Genomic DNA, 22,369 nt, shown 5'->3' with positions numbered 1-22,369 from the left:
TTTAATTCCATCTGGGTCCACAACGATTTGTCCCACTTCATCCTTCAAGCAACTCATCCCCATCACATCGCACCTCTCTTTCGCTATGTGCTTTGCAATCCTGAATACCGCTCTCTGACCCTCTTCCGAATCCAAGTGTTCTCCGAACATTTTCCTACATGCCTCCTGCGCCTTTGCTACCTCTTTCTTTGCAGCCTTCTTGGCTGCCTTATGACTTTTATGCTCTGCCTCTTCTGCCCCCGTACCCTTCACCTTCTGCCACTCCTTGAACTTCTTCCTCTTCTCGTCAATCCTTTTCCCAACTTCATCATCCCACCACCATGTTTCCGAGTGCCTCGGCGGTCCTTTTGTCCATCCACATACCTCACCAACGGCTCCCAACAGACTATCTTTCATTGACATCCAAACACTTTCAAACTCAACCACATCATCCTCTACCCTACTCAGCCTCTCTTTTAATGCCTCCCTTACTGTCACCTCTTTCAACCTCCACACCTTCATTCTCGGTTCGTACTTCACCCGCCGAGCTCTCCTCGCACCTTTCACCCTTATGTCGCAGACAACCAAGTGGTGCTGTGAAACAGCCCCCTCCCCCGGGATCACCTTTGTGTCCCGGAGGTGCCCCCTATCTCGCCTACACACCATCAGGAGTCAATGGTTGACGTCGACCCACCTGACGTGTATGTAACAAGCTTATTATCCTCTTTCTGGAACTGAGTATTACAAATCAACAAATCAGCTCCATCAGCAAACTCCAAAATCCTTTCACCTTCTCCATTTCTCACACCATATCCGTAACCCCCATGGACACCTTCAAAACCGTCCATACTCCTTCCCAAATGTCCATTTACTTAGGCCTCCTCCTACCACAACAACTTCCTCATTTTCACGTTTTACATCAGCTTCTCTATTGCACACCAGAACTTGTCCTTCTCTTCATCGCTCCGACCGACCTTCGGAGCGTATCCTGAGATGGAGTGTATCCTGAGAGACGTTCACTGAGGCATTTGCAATCATCATTTTCACCATCATCAACCTTTCACTCACTCTAGTCACACTCACCACACTGTCTACAAACTCCTCAGAAAACAGGACACCAACACCATTCACGCCCTCCGGGCACCCTTGCCACACAAACTTGTATTTCTGTCCCTGCCTACCCTTCACCATTCTCACACCACTTCCCTTCCATCTCGTCTCCTGCACACAACATATGTCCACTCTTCTTCTGACCAATACTTCCACCACTTCTCCTGATCTCCCTGTCATTGTCCCTATATTCCACGTCCCAAACCTCAGAAACCGATCTCCACGTCGGGCATCAGACGTTTCGTCGTCATAAATGGAGTGATTTCCACCCTTGCTTTGATCGGATTCCCCACCTTGAGTTTTGACGAGAGGGAGTGAGGTCCCCCACGGGGTACTTCGGGCTGTACCCTGCCCATATGTCATTGTAATTGTCATGGTTCCCTTTTTTAGGCAATGTTTTGTGGGCGGGTACCCTTCCTGACGCCAACTCTTTTAGTCGCCTCTTACGACATGCAGGGATACGGTGTACCTATTCTAAACCAGGGTACACACCGGTATCACCAGACATACCCCCCTTTGATTTTTTTCTGTGGTGGTTTGTCAATGATGTTGTCTACAACACCAAGGTGGCAAACCTGTCGGATCTTCGTTCTCGGATCACAACTGTATACGCACTGGGTGGACGCAAACATGCTGAGCCGAACATGGGAAGAACTCATGTACTGCCTTGATGTCCTGCACATGACAAACGGAGCTCACATTGAAGTGTATTGATGGTGTGCACAAAACTTTGAGATTCTGTATCATAAACCAAAGGGTATCATTGTATAATTTGTGGTTCTAAATAGATTAACAACCAAAGTTTTTCCAGGTCTTTTTGGAACACCGTCTATAATGTACATACATACGTACATACATGGAGTGAAACACGTGAAAAAATATCATTTTACAACACGTGATTTTTTGTTACTGCTGCTGTTGGCATGGTTGTGGTTGTTTGCTGTTCCTTCCGTGCACATATTTATATATATATAAATATATTTTTTTGTTGTTGTTGTGGTTGTTGTTGTTGCTTTGAGAAACTTTATTATATATAACTCGCAGAGTTACCCGTACCTTGTGCCAAATTAATTTAGAGTTTATAAAAAGAGAGCTATAAGATGATTTGTAATACTGACTATCACCGGATGGTGCTATACGATACATATTTACATTGAGAGAATTTGGGTCTTCTCCCCACTTGGACCCCATACCCTGTAGGTTTGAAAATGCTTGCATCTCCATTTTCCAAGAGGATTCCAACGGTATGCAATTTGATGGGGTTATTACCAGTGGGGCCGATTATATCGATGGACAGATGATCCTTCCATGCCCTTCCAAAGGGTTCCTGCTGTCATAGAATAATAAATGTTTACATTAAGCTCCCATTCCTGCTTCTTCTTCTAAAATTCCAGATAGACGGGATTTTAAAACGGGCATCTTTATGATAAACGGACACCAATTTCTGTTCCAAGTAAATAAATTATTAGCTTTCCAACGGTACCATTTCTATTATTCTACAACAGCAGGAACCACTCACTTGGTACATTAAAGCTCGAGGTCATGCTTCTTCTTCATGTGATATCTGGACGGATGCATCTCCTTTTAGTATTAATAGTAACACTCATTCCCTCTGATGTATGTGTGGTACTCCTGGACATTCCAATGATGTTATGGTCACAACCTTGGCAGGGGGTGGGAGGGATTGCATAATGGTCTGGAGACCAAGCACAAAGGAATGCCTTATGGCAAAGTTGTGCCTTCTGAGTGGTTATTGCAGGCAAGGCCGGAATTGTTGTTGGCAATTTTGCTATAAAAATCCATAGGGTGATGCAGAGAGAGTAGTACAGTGGCTTTGGGCCAAGGTGGAAGCAGTGAACATTGGGAGAAAAAGTCAGACCAGCAATGCAGTGTAGGTATAGCCAGCAACATCCGTGTGCAGCTGACCGGGGTTAAGGGTATAAGGGGTTGTTGACTGCTTTGGCCTGTGTGAAGCTTCTTCCCTGCATACCGTTTCACTTCCCTCATGACTCTTTGCTGGCAGTGATACTGTTCCTTGCGTGCTGGAAATTAAGCTTTACTGGATATGAGCATCTGGTTATCCTTAACTGGAGGTTTTGTGAGCTGAATCTTACCGCACTCCTTTCCTACTTTGCCAGCTTGCAATGAACCAAAGCAAAGCAGACTATAATAGAATATGAGTTCACTTCAACGCAGGAGGAGGCCAGTAGGCCCATTAAAGCCTGCACTGTGTTTACCCAAATATGGTAGTTTGTCTGTTCTCTAACCCTCTCAAATGTGGAAAATCAAGGAAGGAAGCCGATGTACCATTTCAAAGTCTTGGTACGCCTCGGTCAGTGTTCAAACCGATGACCTCTCAAACTCAGAGCGGACGCTCTAAACATTACACGACTAAGTCTGGTTCGCCTTCCTCATGACTGATTGCTATGACCATGTAATTGGATCTTGGAGAGAAAGTTAATGAAAGAAAGGAACTCCGAGAAATACTCGACATTCTGTGCCATGTGTCTATTTCTATATTTTATGTTTTGGTGTCCTTATTTATCTGCACAGAGACGAAAAGTAAAGCAATGTGCTTTCTATGATTAATTGCCATATTGGACTGAAAGATTTATACAGGTGTGCATAATCTGTGCATGCTTTTGTAACCATATATTGTTCTAATTTGGAATGAATAATTGATTGTTATTATACGGGAATTGCAATTAGAATTATGTGTCGTCGGTTAAATAAATCTGTTTATCCTTGTAATTGTTCTGGTTATGTTCTTTCTTTTGTGAACCTCCATGTTGGTGTTAATTTTGAACTTGCATAAAGTCAATAAATTATGTCAATTGCGAGGGCTACATGGCTTTTCTACTCTGTGATTGGATCAAAGCATGCAGGGAGGTCTTTTGGACCATCCAGACTACAGCGCATCATTCCATGGAAGTCAAGTCAATCTCTGCGATTGTGCCAAAACCCAATTTTATGATAATATTAATATTAATATTAACATGAATGTATGATTTTACCTGTCTTCTGCTACTTCCTGTCTTGGATTTTTTTCTTGTTATTTTTATTGATTGATTTATTTTTATTTTGTTTTGCTTTATCCTTATCTTTTTCTAACCTTCCTTTAGCCCCTTATCCAGAGTGGCTTCTGCCTTGTTTGGGGCGATTTCCATTGAAAAAACTGTGGGAAAGAGAAAAAAAAATTAATTGTGAAGTTGATTCCGTATTGTAACGATGTCCTCTTTACTATGTAGCCTGTAGGGCAAAGCCGTCTACAACGGTGTTTGTATGTATGTATGTCCCTTACAAACGTACACCAATCAGAGCTGAGGATCTGGTCACATGACAGGGGTGATGTGATGTCATTACATCTGTGATGTCATTATGGCAGGATGACGGCTGACTCCACGCACCGCCATTTTGATTTATATGCCGTTCAGGCTGAACATATCGTCTAACCTGTCATATGTCACAATCGCCATGCTCTACCTTTATGTTTTTTATTCAGTGTGAAACACAAACAAACCGATTGTTAAGATGACCATCAAATATCGAAAACATCGGCGTTACGGGTCTTCCAACGACACAGTATGTATCGGCCTTAGGCTTCATGCCTCATTTAGGTCTTCGAACAAATTAGCCCAGGATTCTTAATACAGTAGTATCGTTTTCGTAATAATAATAATATAGTAAATATAATCATAACACTGCAATCCCTTTGGCGTGAATGCAAAGTTACTGGGTTGAAGCGGTGTATGGTTGGTTCATTGCTGACTCGAAACTTGTAGAATATACCAGTGTCTCAATGCAATCTCTTCACTTCCATGGCAACCGACAGCTTAGAAACTTACAGTACTTCAAAATTATTTTAATACTTACATTATTTGCTAACTGGTATCCCGACCCAGGTCATACTATCATCTTCAACTAAAGTATCAAACAAGCCAGGCTACGTCGTTGTTAGACCATCGGTCTTGTCTGAATACAATATCAAAGCTCATGGAAATGCTGAAACGTAGAATGGATCAAGATGCAACAGAACAAAAGGAACTGTACAAAGTGAGTCATACATAAATTAATGTCAATACACACCAACAGCAGGTTTGAGGGACAAAATAGAGAGAGACTTGGACAAATAATGGATGTAGGAGGAATGAGGGGTAGGTGAGGATGCATGGGGTGGACAAGATGGATACAGAAGCAATATTTCAGGAAGGAAAACTTGAAATTTGAAAAGAGTTTGGCTTGGGGGTGGGAAGAGGGAAGGGTTAACAGGGATAGAATGGTTTTAGATGGGGATGATCCGAAATGGTGGTGGACAGGTGACCTGAAGACCGAGAGGGAAAAATGATATTGAAGAGACGTTGTTGTTTCGTCTGCAGCCTGTGACTGCTGGTTGCATCATTTCTCTGGAAGCGCGTTTGTGCTGCTGATGCAATGCCACAATTACCAGCAACCTGGTACTCAATTTTCCGACCTCGGAAGGATGACAGGCTGAGTCAACCCCCTGGTGTTAATTCAACGATCGACCGGGATTCTAACTTAGGATCCTAGGATCCCAAGCCAGCACCCTAACCGTTAAGTCAACACCAGGCTCTTATGAAGAGACCGAGGAAGTTGGGGAAAAAAGAGAAACGAATGAGTGGAGGTGAGCAGTGATTCTCAATTTTGGGAGTTCTTATTTGCATAGCAGACCTTTAAGGATGTATATCTATCTATCATGGACCTTTTTGATGTCGACATCACACATGCATCTTGTATCAAGATTTCAGTCTTTGCTCTCCTTTACTTTTCTTTTTCCCATTATGAATCTCCATTTTTTCGCCTTTATACACCCCATCCTTGCTCCATCCTTGCCTGTCCAATCTCCCTCCTGCTGAGGTTCAAAAGATGACGCATATACTGTGTTTTCCCAGGTATAATCCAAAAGGATATATATCGCATTAAATTTTGCCAAGTCTATGTCTAATCGGATGGACCAATTATCTTATGTGACATCACCACTTTATCTCAGATGCCATACCAATATAGCTGCTCTCACTTTCAATATGATCTCCCCACCTGTAAAATGGCAAAGCTTTTAAACTCTTGCATCGTTTGCAATTTGCTTTTATGACCTCACAATTTCATGAATCTCCCAAGAAGGTTATCAGTTTCACCATGATGCCACTGTGCCTTGCTTGCCAGCCTGCTCGAAATTGGCATGGCACTCCAACTAAGGCTCGTGAAGGGAGAGGGAGATTGAGGATAAGATAGGCTTTCAAGTGCCAAGATGGATAGCTTTATAATACACATGAAAGGTCAATCTGACAGGGCACAACCATCTGGTAAAGTTTCTCATTGATGCGGTCTGAATGAACTATCAAGCCAGCCATCTTCTGTTTCACGAGGGTCAGCTCAACACAACCTCTTCTTTATTAATAAAGTAGTGTCAGACAGATAAAGCACATGCTGCACAAGGTATCATTCGAATCTAGTACAGCATTGCTAAAATTATACTCTTCTCATTTCACAAACGTTCTGCACACCAAATATTAATTGATTGTTCCAATATCTTTCGGTATGACACAAAACGTTTTGTGGTCATGCCAGGATGTGATTGACCAATGTCGCCGTGGGTTATGCAACGTGCATAGCCTACAATTTTAGAGAATGGGCATTTGTAATTAATGTCATACAAGAAAATTACCCATTTCCATGACTGATCGTGAAAGGGACCATGGCACTGATAACTTTTTATTTAGCAGCAAATGTTTTTCCAATTGCAGCACTCAAGCTCCCAGTACTGATTTCATTTTTTTGCTGAAAGGGCTATAATTTTCAAAATGGCAGGATAATTGATCTCAGTTGGAAATTTCAGTAGAATCCCTGAATATTCTCCCTAGGCCGTCATCTAACAGTTCCAAAAAGTAACAATTACTTATCCTGAACGAGATGAAAAGGTACCTGTTGAATCGGTGCTTGGTAAATTTTTGATAATGACAAATTTGCAAATCAACAGCCTATTAAAAACGTATTTTACCACAAAACAAATACCCTGTATTGTCTGAGGTTTCATTAACACAGTATGCCTCAGCTCCGGGATCTTTTCTTCCAGGAAACGGCCGAACGGTTTCTATCTTCCACTGCGCTGCATTATTATTAGTCCCCTACCGGTATACACCGGAGGGGACTATAGTTTTGCACTCCGTCCCTCCGTCTGTCAGTCTGTCCGTCTGTCAGTCCGTCACGCAAAGAACAGTTTTCCGGACTTTTTTTTTCTAAACTCTTAATTCTAATGATTTCAAACTTGGTACATGGTTTCCTCATGATAAGTTACAGATCAAGTTCGAACTTCACGACGTTTCGATAATTTTGGACAAAGGTATGGCACTTTGAACTTTGGTAATTTCCCCAACAGTTTTCCGGACGACAGACTGCCGGTAGGGGACATGTATTGCAGCGCAATACTCAGAATGCTTGTTAATGCATTATTACTCTACCGTTCCCCAAGGTCATCCAAATAAGCCAAAATTGATGGCACACACACAAGAGGCAGATGCTTCAAACACATTTTCTTACCATTCAAAGGTTTATTTATAATGAACTAGCGAGGTACCCGTGCTACACACAGGTGGATAGCCAAAAGCAAACAAACAATGCAGAAATGGCGAATGCTAAACCAGGAACCAATAAATTCCACATTCCTATGCCACCTTCAGTTGAACGTCAGGCGTTCACAGCAGATTTGTGAAAGACTTGCACAAAAAACGTACCCAGTCAGAATGTTGATATATCCAGTCAATGGTGAAACTGCAAATGGGGAATCCGTGAATGTCATGGATGGAAACCCTCAAACCAAGAAAATGGAAACCCCAAGTCTTTTCCTCATTCTCCTTTAAACTCAATATCTCTATATTTTGATTCCAAACCTTCATCCTTCATCATTCCAATCACAAATTAATACTATAGTATTAATATATCAAAATATAATGTTAAATCATGATTGTATTGAGATATTATCAAATCAGCGAATCATCGTCATCTTATTCACTTCCGGATTGGCAGCAGCTCTGTAACGATGGTATTTCGAAATTATAATTTTATTGATGAATTTATAAAACCTCTTACCTACCTTACAACACCTGTTGGGACCCCAAAGCATTCCACAGAAGGTTTGGCGGGGCTATCCCTAAAACTGAGGGAGTAGTTTTGGGACGGACGGAAGGACAGACAGACAGACAGACAGCACTCCTGTTTTGTAATATAGATATTGGAGGAAAAGTGGATGAGACAAGCAGTTCTGAAAAAAACCCATGTAAATCAACAAACAAAAACAGGGAAATGAGAACATTCAAACTTGTGTCCAGGTAAATAAGTAAGAAATAAATGAAAAATCACTCGTAGAGCGACACTTGGCAAAAGAGAACAAATTAGAATGGCACTCGGTAGAGCATCCTTTTGACCTCACAAATAATTGGTCGTTGAATTATGTGACCTGATATGCAAATCGTCTTCAAATTAAGTTAATCTAATGAAAATTGTCAATTTTAGAAAATCGGCCTATGTTGACCTTTTGGCCAATTTGACCTCAAAAATAGTTGGTGGTTGGTTTCAGTAAGCGGATATGCAAATCCTATTCAAATTTCAAGTCAATCGGATGAAAATTGAGGAGTTTAGAAATTTGAGGAAAGTGGTTGACCTGAGGCCTATGTTGATCTTTTGGCCTATTTTGATCTCAAAAATAGTTGGTGATTGAATTCAGTTAGCTGATATGGAAATCCTATTCAAATTTTAAATCAATTGGATGAAAATTTTGGATTTTAGAAATCTGGCCTATGTTGATCTTTTGACCTTTTGACCTCAAAATATATAGGATTTTGTCCGACCATGAACTCTACCGTTTGGTGAAGTTTTATGAAGATGTTTAAAATTGTGACCTGTAGGCAAGTATAAGTGAGTGTACAGACAAACAAACACACAAACAAACAAACACACAAATTGGAGTGATCAACATACTTGTCCAAAATTTTTTTTTGGCCAAGTAAGAAAATCTAAGCCATATTGGGTGCCACATATCACACTCGTGCAAATAGGCGACGACTTTCCTTTGACGATGCGTGGTATAGATGCAGGACTCCCTGCAGCCTGTTATGGAAATCAACAATGAAGTAAGCCAATTATGAAGTGAGCCAAATATGAAGTAAGCAAGCGATGAAGTAAACCAGCCATGAGGAGCGCCAGAAACAATCACCCCCATCGCAACGTGCACCCTGCACCAGCCCTCGCGACCCTCCCTGTAGGCGCTTCTCCTTCATCCTTTCTCTGCATGCTGGGAGCTCTCATGTGTCCATTCTCTCCTCTCAAGGCCCGTCTTCCCAGTCTCAATCTTCCCTGCTTCTTCTTAGCACTTGAGCAATTGTTCATAATACCATTAATCATAAAGTCCTCTGATGTGCATAGTCAGGATACTGAACATACAATAAAGACTGATGAGGTCACATGGAAGGGAGGGCGGTCATGCCCTACTTTTCATAACAGGGGGTTCTTGCCTCACACTGCTCAATTTTTTGCCTTACAAATATTTTTGAAGTTAAAAGATTAATGATCTGAATGACGACTTTCAATCCAAGGCACATCCAATGATGCATAAGCCCCAGAACACTGTGAGAAGGTGTGGAAACAATTTTTCATTTGAAATGTCATGCTATTTATCGTTTTTGGCCCTTTCACTTAATTGTGAAGAATCACTTAAGAAATTTCAAAAATTTCGGATCCAGATCCGTATTCGAATCTTCACCAAAATTGAATCAGTTCTTTCTTGTAACACACCCAAACAGTCCACCAAGTGTCGTCCAAATCCGTCAATAATTTTTTTAGATATCCTACTATATATCGGTTTTGGCCCCATCTCTCAATGGTGAAGAAGCACTGAAAAAATTCTCGAATCCGTATCTTCACCACAATCTAATCCTTTTGTCCTTATCACACACTCAACTTCTCCACAAAACTTTGACCGAGTCCATCCACAACATTTTGAGGTATCCTGTTCACAAACAGACAGACAGACAAACAGACGTAGGTGAAAACATAACCTCCATCTACCTTCGGTAGCGGAGGTAAAAAAGCTAGAAGTAAAAAGGGCGAACCAAACCAGCACTTTCGTCTCATTTTGTTACAATTACAAATCGATATCAATAAAAAAAATACATTTCACACCAAATTGTTTGACAAACGAGATGTTGTTGCTTTTCTTGAACAGAAACATTCATCGAAAGCTATTCTATGGTACAGTTTCAGGTGCAATAATGAGGACAGTGAGAGCAACTCAACACAGCACTGAACTTACCAATATTGATTAAAACAGTCGGTCAGACGTATGCTAACGCAGGTAGCTGCAGTTCGCAGATTAAAACAAGTGCTTTTTAAGGTCACAACACTAAATGGAATTAAAAACAAAACGAAATAACAACCGTTAACAGAGGCATTAGCGATGAAGCATTTAAAGAAGTCCATTTTAAAATATTATCAGGGATTACTCAGGGATGCAGTAGAGCATGTGGGAAATCCGTTAAAATGACACTTTTTGTAATTAAATAACAGCTTGATTTAGTGGTAAGCCAAATGTATGTGCTGGGTAATGTGTGTAATGTGCAAAGTAAATAATGTATGCATTCACTGGAAAAGTGAGGTAGTGCATGCAGTTTTATATGATGTAATAATAAGTTGAGTTTCCTTGCAAAATTAGGCCCATAAAAGCCTGCACTCTGCCAACATGTGATTGTTTGTGCATGCTCTATCCTTATTTAAATGCTGAGCATCGAGCAAGGAAGCAGCACGTGCCATTTTAAAAGTCTTTTGCTATGACTCGGCCGTGGTTCTAAGCGCCGACCTCCCTGACTCAGAGCGGATGCGCTAACCATTATTTCAATAAGTCTGGTTGAATGTATGATAATATAGAATGTGCTCTAAGGAATATTGATATACTGTACTAGTAAAAAGCCCGTCAAAAATGACGGGTCGGAACAATTTATTCGACGGTGCAACTTTGTGAGCGTGCCAAAGTCTGAAGCCTCGGCCTAGTGTCAGGTGTGCTTATATCTTGTTTATTTATTAGCCATCCTCGTTTGTGGACACTCGTTTTACTCTGCTCGTGTTGCACATCACATGCAATGAATTTCACCTCCCTGTCGCCTTGTATTTATTGTGATAAAAAAAAACGTTTCTGTACACCGCCCTTGATGCTCGATTTGCAAGCCACAGTCTACATTTCCAATAGAAGAGACATAATTACTGTTTTATGGAAAATGCTTTTCGAGTTTGTTTTATCTTCAAAAAAATAGACCGTAGTGAACACACATTCATGTTAAAAGATTGGCCTTTAAAACCTACCTTTATAAAAGCAGGACAGACATCTATACAAACAGATATTGTGTTTTGTATGTTAGATGATAATACATGAAACCTCAAAGCAAGGAAGGTAAACAACTATTAGTAAAGCTATGGGTAGAGAGTTTAAAAGTTAGATTGCATTGCAAAATCCTTGTCGGTGTGATGCTGTTCAGTGTACTCGCTCTTCTATGAGTCTTGACTGTATACAAAAAAATGATTAACTGAATAGACACTGCTGAGTTTGTGGATCTGCTGTTGTGGACATGCTGTTTGGAGAGGATCTGGGCAGAAAGGGTTGAAACCTTGATGAAAAATGGAGCTTATAATGAATGATCCAATTTGTCATAAAATCAGTCAATTGCTTACAAATTCATAAAGTTCTTACATTAAAGCATACAACTATTTCAAGGTTTGTGATAATGATGATAACCATGTGGTATTGTGGAATAGTATCATTTCTTACATCCTTTAAATGTTAATGCAATTATGCATTATGAATAGTCATGACTCTTCAATAAACGATTATAATTGTTGTGAGGCACGGCTCAATGGGGAAGAATCCCAGGTGTGCATGTATGTATGTGCACATACAAGCAGAATATTCAATGGATATGCGAAACGTGTGCCCTCACATTGTGACACTTCACCGTGCCCTGCAAAAGGCCACGTCAGGAGAATCCCGCATCCCAACTGACAGCAGACATTTCTTGGGATTATTCAAGTGACAACCAGACACATCTGTAATGAGATCACCGCTTAACTTATCACCTGCATGTCAAAAACCACAAAAGCTGATGGAACTGGCTTCAGGTGTAGAAATCTGTTATCCTCTTGTCACTGAGAATGCAAAACCAGCTGCCTTGTCACGTTTCTTTCTGATGCCACCCAACAGGAAAATTGCTCTGGCTGTCCATGAACGCTTCCTTGAGCTATTACTGATGATTTTAAAGAGAGAGAGGAAGTCAGCTTCACATGTCCTGCTACATTTTGTGTTGAAACAATTTATCAAAAAAATTGATTTGATATGTAGGTGGAGTGAAATGCGTAAAACAGTGCACGATTTGGATTTATATGAAGCTCTCCCAAAATAATGCCATCAAATTTACATCCATAATTACCTCCAACACCAAAGGTGGATGGAGGTTATGTTTTCACGCCTGTCCGTTTGTCTGTGAACAGAATATCTCAAAAAGTTGTGGTCGGATTCGGACGAAATTTGACAGAGATGTAGCATATGTGACGAGGGCGAAATGATTAGATTTTAGTGAAGATCCGGATTCGGATCCGGATACTAGAATTTTAAGTGATTCTTCACCATTGGGAGATAGGGCCAAAAACGATACATAGCAGGATATATCAAAAAGTTGTGGATGGGTTTGGACGAAACTTGGTGGACAGGTTGTGTGTGTGACAAGGACAAATAGATTCAATTTCGATGAAGATCCGGATCTGGATCCAGCTAGTAGATTTATTTAAGTGATTCTTCACCATTCAGTGATATGGCCAACCAGGTGGAGGTATGCTCTCTACTGAGTGCCGTTCTAGTTTAATTGTGTCCAAAAGGACTTCCAGATAGGATGCATCTACATTATAGAAGATGTAGTTGTCGTTTTCATGGAGAAAAGTTAACAAACACTGCCAATATTTGCATATGATAAAGTTTTGTACCACTATTTTATTAACAAGGAGGCATTGATTTTTATTTTTAGGAACTTGTTTTTAGAAGGAATCCTATTCTTTAACGCCCCAATTATTACAACGATCTTGTAGAGTTGGCTGTGGTACTTTTGGCTGGTCTTTCACGAACCAGTTGGCCAGGCCTGACACTCGACAAAGTAGTTGGGGGAGGAATTTGGAATTTGGCCACATTGCAGATTATAGATCACATTGGCCATTGATCGCCTGCTCGTTGCGTAGGACACCGTGAGAACTTTAACGTCCATCAATTAATATCAGCATACGGGTCGCCCTTTTTTCGTCCATCCGAGGGACCGCACACACACTGATTAATTGTTCTGCCTGTTAAACACTGGGTTGACAGTTTATAGCTGGGTCGGGGTTCGAACACAAGCTCGGCTGCTTGGAGGCGAGTATGTGTACCTCGACGCCATCCTGTCCTCCCAACACATCTATATAGTGGGGCGGCTTAGCCCAAATATTCAAAAGAATTGTGCATTTTGTGAAACAAGCACCAAATTTGGCACAAATGTACATTAATATGTTGCGAACATTTTCAGATATTGGGCCACTTGAAATTCCGTAATTTTTTTTTTCAAATTTTTTCAAATTTCGTAATTTCAAATTTTTCGGGTGACACCGTCACAATTTCGGTCTTCGAGGCCGGCCGATAGGCAAAGTGTGACCGGAAGGGACGAGGTTCTCCTGACCACGTGGCCCTCGATCTGGGAAGCGAGAGGCGTTCCATTAGTGGACGCGCCCCTCACGCCCGACTTTTGGGCGGCCCCGGCAGGCCGTTTGTTTTGACGTTCCGTGACAGGCCCCGCACCCCCACCTCCGGGCCGACCGGAAGCTTGTGCTGAGTACATCATACCTGAACAACTCAGTGAGGCAGAACACAGCAGTGCACACCAGGGTGACCCCTTCAGTGCATAAACCAATTAACCTGTCCACTGCAGGGCATATAGAAATGAAGTTATTTTCTGCATATAATAATAATATAAGTTCAGTTCTATATAACAATTTCTGTTATCACCACTACCACTACAACTACCACTACTACAAGCTTTGTCTGGAATTTTGTGGACTAACAGACAAACAGACATACAGACAAGCTGGGATCAAAACATTACCTCCTTCCACCATTGAGTGTAGAGGTAAACATCATGGAAATTATATCATGCCCTAGATTTAATTCATGCTTACCCGTGTATTTGCTTCACTGGTTCACAAGGTCTTTTGCATACATGTAATTCAGACTCTCGTCTTCATTGCTGACCACACAATGTTCGCAACATATTAATGTACATTTGTGCCAAATTTGGTGCTTGTATCACAAAATGCACAATTCTTTTGAATATTTGGGCTAAGCCGCCCCACTATATCGGCCGGCCTCGAAGACCGAAATTGTGACGGTGTCACCCAAAAAATTTGAAATTACGAAATTTGAAAAAATATGAAAAATAAAAATTACGGAATTTCAAGTGGCCCAATATCTGAAAATGTTCGCAACATATTAATGTACATTTGTGCCAAATTTGGTGCTTGTATCACAAAATGCACAACAGGTTTGCTATGCTGCTACACTAATAAGGAATGCTACTAAATATTGCACATAATCCAAGGAAATACAGTCATCGAATTGTCATAAGAAATTTGTTTTACCTAACAAACATGTGCAATACACCTTTAGCAACGTAGCATCAATTAGAACAGCACTTGGCACATACCTCTGCCAGACTGAACAGTTTACGTTTTGTATCCCACTGATAGACCAAATCTGGATTCGGACCTGAACCAAAACCAAATGAGCTTGCTCTTGTCGCCTAACCAACCCATCTACCACGTTTTTCTAAAATCAATCCACCAGCTTTTGAAATATCATGCTATAATATCGTTTTTGACACCTCTCAATGATGAAGATGAAGATCTCTCAATGATGAAGAATCACTTAACAAAAAATTATAAAATTCTCGTATCCGGATCTGCATCCGGACCTCAACCAACATCGAATCAATTCGTCCTTGTCACACACCCAACCTTTCTACAAAGTTTCTTCCAAATCCATCCCTACCTTTTTTGAGATATCGTGCTATGTATATACACATCGTTATCATTTTTGTCCCTATCTCCCAATGGTGAAGAATCATTAAAAAATTCTAGTATTCAGATCCGGATCTTCACCAAAACCTAAGCAATTCTTCTTTGTCAAACACACAACCTGTACACCAAATTTTGTCTGAATCCGTCCATAACCTATTGAGATATCCTGCTCAAAAACAGACAAACATAGACAGGGGGTGAAAATATAACCTCCAACTACTTTTGGTGGCACAGGCAATAATTCATCTTTGATACAAAAAAAATCGGCAAATCTGTTGCTTATACCTACAAATTTTACCCTTAAATTCACTCAAACCTTCGTAATTCCAACAATATAGTGGAGTTTATTTTATCTAAACTTGTAATTACAGTAAATAGAATACCTCATTCAAATACAATGCATCTGCACACAGCATAATGGATTCAGCTGTCTTTTCCATCCTATCTGTACAACTCAGGCCTGCCAGCCCTAGAACCGTCCTAATGGTAGGCCATTTCTATTCCAATTATACACTTTATTTCTTACATATTGAGAAATAAAAACGCTATTTCATAGACTATGGGTATCACATTCTGAGAACATTTTGAGCATCACACATACTCATCTGAAAAATCATAATAGTTTTATTTATTGGATGCGACACTGACAGTGACCTGACTTTAATTTTTTTTAAATTTCAGATCAATTCCAAATCTTTTTTTGTTTTCCCTCATATGTCTCAAAATCTTCCTATTTAAACAGTACTACGTGTCCCCATTAAAACAGTTATTTTCTCCAATCTGCCAATTCTTAACCCATTCCATGAAGCATCTAAACTTTCCTGAATCTTTTAACTTTCATCCAAGCTATTTACTTTCCCTCCAGCTTCAGATCTATATTATTCATGTCTTTATTAATAAAAATCAGACCATGTTGATCCTTATGGTACTCCATAAGTTATCCCTTTCCATAATGGCATTAATCATTAACACTCACCAAGCAACCGTTTACTCCGAACGTTATATTTAGCTTAATTTAACGACAGCATAGAACACATTTCAAACGTAATTGTTAAATAATACTAATTTAATGTAAAGAAGCCTTGAATTTCTAATGTAAAAATATTTATATTCATTGCAATGACAAAATATTTTGTTAATTCGTTGTAAATAACGGGTTGTTAAGCAACCGTGGATGTTAGTTGGGATACTTCGGTCTAACAGGGTCCTCTTGCCTTTGTATCATGTTACCTTTTGGTGACTTGATGACCTCAGCTAAGTACTGCACCTTCAGACTTCACCCGTCTTCCAACTACTATCGCCACGACAGCCGAGCAAAACATGAGTGAACGCTGACTAAACACTACCGAAGTGAGACAGTGGGGCAGAACTCCCAGCTATCCACCATGCACACCCTTATGTCAAACCGATAGGAGAAAGGATGAGAACGAAGCTGATAGAAAACGCACAACGATTATTTATTTACAATGCCATGGTGAAAAGCACATTATTTGCAGATCTTTATTCACCAAGCAAAATCAAAGGCATAGGGCATGTATATACAGCAAAAACAAACAAATTAAAAAGGCACAGAAGAGCAGAGTTATCCTAAGCTAGTATTCTTATACAACCGCAACTCAATGAATAGACAAGGTACCTGCATTCAATCCGTGAAGAAGAAGAAGAAGAAATAATAATAGAAAGAGGCCATCTGTAGTATGGGAAGTACTCCTCGGTTACCTCAGCCAGGCAGGGGTTTTAGGTCGGGCCAAATATAGGCAGGGGGGAGGAGGTTATGATGGGTGCGATGGAGTGTTAATTTGGTGACAGGAATATGTTGTCTAAATGCGATGGTGCCATTTGGTACGCCAGGGTCTCCGTGGTATCGCTCTACCCTCGGCTTGCGTTCCCTTCGCCTCACTTTGGACCTAGTATAGCTTGCAACTTGTCAACATGATCCAGCATGGTTCCAGCAGGCAAACCTTTGAGCCGGCAGTACTCATATTGAGGCTTCCCTAGCGCACTCACAACAGCACTGATCAAGCTGTGTTCTGAGCTTTATTCTTGCCATGTCGGGCGTGGCTTTCAAGCGATTACAGTGCATGCAAGCATCTTCTGATGCATATATTACAGTGCATGCAAGCATCTTCTGATGCGTATAGCCTTTCCCCATTGGTGCACGTCAAACTCGTGGCTGTTCAGCGATGCAGCTGGTGGAAGGTCCCATCGTCCTGAGGAGATTTTTCAATGTAGCCCCTGCTTCCCCCTCTCATGCAAAGTGGTGAGGCAAGCCTCCCGACATCTCCCCTCACGTGCCAATGCTCCTCTGTACTGTACATATCATCGAGCAACTCGGCACTCAGCTTCGTGGACAACAGATAGAAATAATAATAATAATAATTCATTTATTTTGTATAGCGCTTTTCAAGAAGCCCAAAGGCGCTTTGACAGAGTGGAAAACATAATGCATAACAATACATGAAAACAACAATTGCAAAAAGGCAAGAATCAATAGGGAAATATTTAAAGCAAAAGGAGGGAGAAGGAGAAGAGATAGTCAGGGGTTAAATGCTGTGGGTTGAATGTTGAATGCAGTGTTGAACAGGTGGGTCTTTAGTGATGTTTTGAATGTGGTGAGTGAGGAGGAGTCTCTGATGGTGTGAGGTAGTGAGTTCCAGAGGGTGGGAGCAGCGATGGAGAAGGCCCTGTCCCCCCAGGATCTGAATTTCGTCCGGATGGAGGGGGTCAGGAGGTTGGTACCAGCAGGGCGGAGGTTGCGGGTGGGAGTGTGTCTGGAGAGGAGGTCAGCCAGGTAGGATGGGGCCAGGTTATGGAGGGCTTTGTATGTCAAGAGGAGGATTTTGTACTGGATTCTCTGGGGGATGGGGAGCCAGTGAAGCTTGTAAAGGACGGGGGTGATGTGGTCACGGGTCCGGGAATGGGTGAGTAGACGGGCAGCGGAGTTCTGAATGTATTGGAGTTTATTGGTGATTTTTGAGGGTGAACCATAGAGGAGGCTATTGCAGTAGTCCAGACGGGAGGTGATGAAGGCATGGATGAGGGTTTCTGCAGCCGTGGAGGAGAGGGATGAGCGGAGACGGGCAATGTTTTTCAGGTGAAAGATGGCTGACTTTGTGATCTGTTTAGTGTATTTGTCGAAGGAGAGGGTTTGGTCAAAGATGACGCCAAGATTCCGGATGTGAGGGGAGGTGGATACTGGGATACCGTCGATGTTGAGGGCAAAGTTATGGGTGGATTTGGTGAGCGTTTTTGGGCCAATGATGATTATTTCAGATTTATCACAGTTAAGCTTGAGGAAGTTGATTTGAAGCCAGGATTTTATTTCAGTGATGCAGTTTGTCAGGATAGAGTGGGTCTCGGTGAAGACGGACTTGGTGGAGATGAAAAGCTGGATGTCATCGGCGAAGCAGTGGAATTGGAGACCATGACGGTGGATTAAGTGACCGAGGGGGGACAGGTAAAGGATGAAGAGGAGGGGGCCAGGAACTGAACCTTGGGGGACACCTTGGGGGAGGGGAGCAGTGGGGGATTTGCAGTTATTGATGGAGATGAACTGGCGTCTGTCAGAGAGGTATGATTTAATCCAAGAGAGGGCAGTGCCGGTAACGTTAAAGGTGGATTCAAGTCGGGTGAGGAGGATGGTGTGATCGATGGTGTCAAAGGCAGTGCTGAGGTCGAGGAGGACGAGAATGTTGAGGTTGCCAGCGTCAGAGGAGAGGAGAAGGTCGTTGGTGATTTTGAGGAGAGCAGTTTCAGTACTGTGGTTGGAGCGGAATCCGGATTGGAATGTTTCATACAGGTTATTGGCAGAGAGGTGATGTTTGAGTTGAGTGGCTACAGCGCGTTCCAAAACTTTTGACAGAAAGGGTAGGTTGGAGATGGGTCTGAAGTTATTTAGGGTGTCAGGGTTTAGACCAGGTTTTTTTAGAATGGGGATAACAGCAGCAATTTTGAGGTAAGGTGGGACGATGCCTTTAGACAGGGAGGAGTTTATTGTTGCAATGATAAGTGGAGAGAGAGCAGGGAGGGATGCCTTGACAAAGCTGGAGGGGATGGGGTCAAGAGTGCAGGTGGCAGTTTTCATTCCTATGATGAGTTCAGAGAGGTCAGTAGGGGAGATTGGGGAGAACCGAGACAGGGGATGGCAGGACAAGGGGGGGCAGGTGGTTGGAGGGGGAGCGGGTGCGACGGTGGTCAAGCTGTTGTAGATGTTGTCAATTTTGCATTGGAAGAAAGAGAGGAAGGAGATGCAGTTGTCTACTGTGAATGACTGGGTGGTGGTGTTCAGGGGGCGGAGGAGTTTGTTTATTGTCGAGAAGAGTGCTTTTGGGTTTCCGGAGCCAGAGTGGATAATTTGAGAGTAGTAGGTGGAGCGGGCGCGGGAGAGGGCATCTTTGTAGTGTTGTAGGTGGTCCTTGTAGGCTTGGGAGTGAACTGTGAGACCTGTTTTATTGCGGAGTCTTTCAAGTTGGCGAGCACGAGTTTTCATCAGGCGGAGTTCAGGGGTAAACCAGGGAGCAGAATGGGTGAAAGAAACTGTTTTGGTTTTTACAGGCGCAAGCTGGTCAAGGCAGGAGGAGAGAGTGTGGTTGTAGTAGTCAGTGAGGTCGGAAGGGGTGTGGAGGTCACGAAGGGAGAAGTGGACATTTTTTCAGAGAGGGTGGATAAGAATGAGGTCGGTGAAAGAGCGTTTAGCTTACGGAAGGTGATAGTGCGATAATGTCTTGGTGTTGGGGTGGGGATGTTGATGGTCATAGTGATAGCTAGGTGGTCAGAGAGGGTGAGGTCGGAGCCAGAGAGATGGTGCAAATTTAATCCAGTGGAGTGTGTAGTTGAAATAGTGTAGTTGAAAAGTTGAACATAGTGTAGTTGAAAAGCATTCAAGCCCCCTTATGCAGTACTTGGCATGCCTGGAATATCCGGCCTTCCTGCTCCTTGCATTTGGCGTGTTTGAAAAGGCATTCCGGGCGACTAATGTAAAGGTGCAAGAAGGTAAGATGGTCGATCTGGAGGATTATTGCTAACAAGATGAATTGTTACAACTGAGGACTGAGGTTCGTTGTCAATAATGAACAAGTGAAGAGTCGGAACGAATATATGGATTTAATAGATAGTCGAAACAAATAGATAGGGGTTGAATGGAGGGAATGAAAATGAAGGAGGGGTTGATGAATTGAGGTTTGGTAAATTGAGGGTTGGTGAAGCAGACTGAGTGTGGATTGAGAGAAAGATTACTGGAATGGACCAAGTGTAGATTGAGAGCATGAACCAAATGTGGATTGAAAATTTTCTGGAATGGACCGAGGTGGATTGAAAGAAAGAGATTGTTGGAACGAACCGAAATGGGATTGAGAAAGAGATAGTTGGAAATGGGAGACATGACACAGGGAATACATAGACTAAACTAACCACAACGCATGTTCCCATTCCCAAACCCATAAACAAGGGGCAAAGGTCTATCTTTACACAGACAAATAAATAACTATCTATTGTGTACATGGAAGGGCTCCTCCCAGGGATACATTTTCCAAAACCACAACAATATTATATATGATACCCTCTCTGGGGCTGGCTTTGAAGGTCAGCTTTGAGATTTGGTCTGCCTCGGAATAGTCATGGCTGATTGTGAGGCCAAGACGTTCAAGGGACTGCAACTCTTTCACAGGCTGGCCATATTAATAGATAGGTGAATTTGTTTGATGATCCTCCCAGATGACTGGGTTGAGATTGTGAGATTTGATGTGATTGAAAGATATGTTTCCTTTATCAGACCAGCAGATAATACATTTCATATCAGCAAAGAGTCACACAGCTGCTTTCTACCTGTCATTGAGATGGTGAACTAGACAACATAATATGGAGCACGGAGAAAGAAAGGGGTTTTGCCAAATCATCAGACAGGTCGTTTATGTTGATGGGCCTCATTGAAAGCAACGTGTTGACTGTGTGAGTGGAAGAAGTCAGAAAACCAGGTGTGAAGGCGTCCTTGTATTCCACAGGTAACGAGCTTGGAAGGCAGAGCATGATGTTCATGGAGACAGTAATGACTGACCTCTTGTTTGAGATTTAACGCCTCCACCCATTGATGCCGGAAACCAACTCGATGGTCAGAGATCAGGCTGTTTGAAAATAGAGGTGAGACCTAATGTCAGCTATAACGATGGATTCCATCACTTGGCTTATAATTTGAAGTAAGTTCACAGGTCTGTAGTTAAATGGATCTGTTTTTTCACCCTTCTTGTGGATGTGACTGATATTTGCTGACTTCAGGCAGAGGTGGGGCAGCCCAAGGAGGACAGAGTGAGGATCACACACACAGGAGAAGCAATATTAGCACAACAAGATTTGAGAACATGGGCACTAATGCCATCTGAGTGCAAAGTTGAGACTCGACAGAACTTTGTCTAACATGTTCCTGTTTATCAATTTCATTTTCACCAAACTGTTTGCTCAAGCTTTTGCTCATTTGTTAATTTTATCAACTGCCTCCTTCCCACTATCTTTGCATGCCTTTTATTTATTATTTGTGATGCAATAAAAAAATCCTTAATTAGCTTTGCAAGTCTAGTTTATGACTAAGTAGTTTTACTTCTATGTTGAAATAAATATCTTCTCCACATTATTCATGAACACCCTTAATAGTTTACTCTCTTAAAACTGTCCAGCCAAGTTTTTTTTTTTTTTTTTTTTTTTTCATGATCAATCATTTGCACATTCGATGGTGGTTCAATGTTGACATGGACCTTATATTCTCGAAGATCAAAAGGCACACAGAAGTTAATGAAACTTTACCTATTTCTCCTGCTGTTCCTTCTGTTACATATGCAGATTTAAAGACGTGGTGAATGCTCTATTCCGTCTGTGTGAACGCGGTAGCTACGCAGCCATATATCATTGAGATGCCTATGCGACCACTATAGGAAACCACTATAGGAAACCGTGCTATGAAGTCTTCATTATTCATAAACCTAATGTCACCCACATGTTCTTTGAATGGTCTGAATAGGTATAAATCACAAGGCGACAAGTCTGGACTCGATAGGGAATGATTTAAAACTTCCCTACCCATCTCCACTAGAGCAGTAATAGATACAGTGGGTGTGTAAGGCTGGGCCTTATTACCCAACAAGTAAAA

At 41.8% G+C, this 22,369-nt stretch overlaps 1 protein-coding gene across 2 annotated transcripts in view; it reads left to right on the top strand.

The window, feature by feature from the left end:
* Positions 1 to 22,369, top strand: part of LOC137425307 (beta-1,3-galactosyltransferase 1) — a 105,605-nt gene that overhangs the window by 58,486 nt on the left and 24,750 nt on the right. Inside the window, exon 3 of one of the 2 annotated variants that reach the window (XM_068113592.2) lies at positions 21,234 to 21,369. The exons of the other annotated variant lie outside the window; for it this stretch is intronic. The gene's annotated coding sequence lies outside the window, so the exon portion shown is untranslated. The remainder of the gene's footprint in view (positions 1 to 21,233; positions 21,370 to 22,369) is intronic. 2 annotated transcript variants of the gene reach the window in all.

Source organism: Myxine glutinosa, chromosome 4 (genome assembly GCF_964187855.1).
Source record: "Myxine glutinosa chromosome 4, kmMyxGlut1.1, whole genome shotgun sequence".
NCBI lineage: Eukaryota > Metazoa > Chordata > Myxini > Myxiniformes > Myxinidae > Myxine > Myxine glutinosa.
Note: the sequence above shows the minus strand (reverse complement) of the source record. Positions and strands in the feature narration are given on the sequence as shown.